The sequence below is a fragment of the Camelina sativa genome, chromosome 7 (assembly GCF_030686135.1).
Source record: "Camelina sativa cultivar CO46 ecotype springtype chromosome 7, ASM3068613v1".
Classification (NCBI taxonomy): domain Eukaryota; kingdom Viridiplantae; phylum Streptophyta; class Magnoliopsida; order Brassicales; family Brassicaceae; genus Camelina; species Camelina sativa.
Genome location: NC_141886.1, coordinates 14,274,865 through 14,276,158, shown reverse-complemented (window position 1 = coordinate 14,276,158; position 1,294 = coordinate 14,274,865).

Here is a 1,294-nt window from a genome sequence, read left to right as displayed (position 1 = left end):
CATACTTTTATGTAATAAGATCTCTCTAATTTGAACAAACTCGAGAATTATTCTCAACATCTCTGCTTCTACCCACATCCTTTTTTAGTAATGCGTGATACAACAAAAAATTTTGTTCCCCACCACATTCTTCCAAGAAAACGAATGAGCGACGACAATTCAACTTTTATTTTTAAAATATCTTCAAGTCATGTTATATAAGCACAATTAAATAAACTTCCAGATCCAGAAATAGTATGACGTACCATATACCTTAATTACTTCCCCATATTTACAAGTCATGTTTTTGACGAGGTAGCATATTCAACTTGATTTATGTATGGCATATGAATATTTATGTATCTTACAAAAGTATGACCGGCCGAAGAAAATGTCAATCTTGTGACCGGAACAGTGATTAAAATCCTCGATATAACGTCTATTCTCAAACACTGTGAAGCAAGTATTACGCAGGCGCTGATAATCCATGCTGAGGAGGAAAAAAAGACCCACAAGATATGAATTCAGAAATAATTGAACAAAAATATATATCCATATAGTCATATATGTTATAATAACAAAAGGGAGAGTATCTAAATTATAAATATTTAGTCGTCTTCGTGATAGATGTAGGCGCCTAGGAGCGCAGCGGCGGAGTATATAATTAAAGACGGGCACAATGCTGTTTCACCAAGGAAGAGCATTTGGTGGTGAAGTTATTCCTGTTTTTGGAATTAGGGTTCTTCTTTGCTGGAAACTCAGCCATGGTAGGACTAAACTGATGATTCAAAATAAAATATGAATGAGGCTATATGCGTCTGATCTGAGAAGAGAGAGAGCGAGACGCAACGAGGTGGAGAAGCCTCTTGTGGGTCAGTTTAGTCATGTTATGGCTGTGGGAAGCTTCATTAATGGTGGGAGAACATAGCCGGAGTGAACAGAGATGAAAAGGAGAAAGAAAGTGGATGAAAGGTTGGAGATAAAAGACAGTGTGGAGGAGCCGACTTTGGAGGCTTCCCGCGCCGGATATGACAGAGGTTCATTAGGTTCTTTCTATAGAAGCTTACCAAGTCCATTAGGTTCTTTGGAGGTTCTTTCTACAGAGGATATGCTTACCGGCATGATATGCATCAAGCCAAAATTCTATAGGAGCTGACAGAGGTTCATTAATATAGACATTTTTAAATTTTTGAAAATGACAAATTCATAAGATTTTAGCAAATCAGGCATATACGTAAAATTTGCCTAAAATTAGCATTTTCTATAAGAATTCTTGCAATCTATCTGAATTTGATTTTTGGAATTCAGGAAGGAC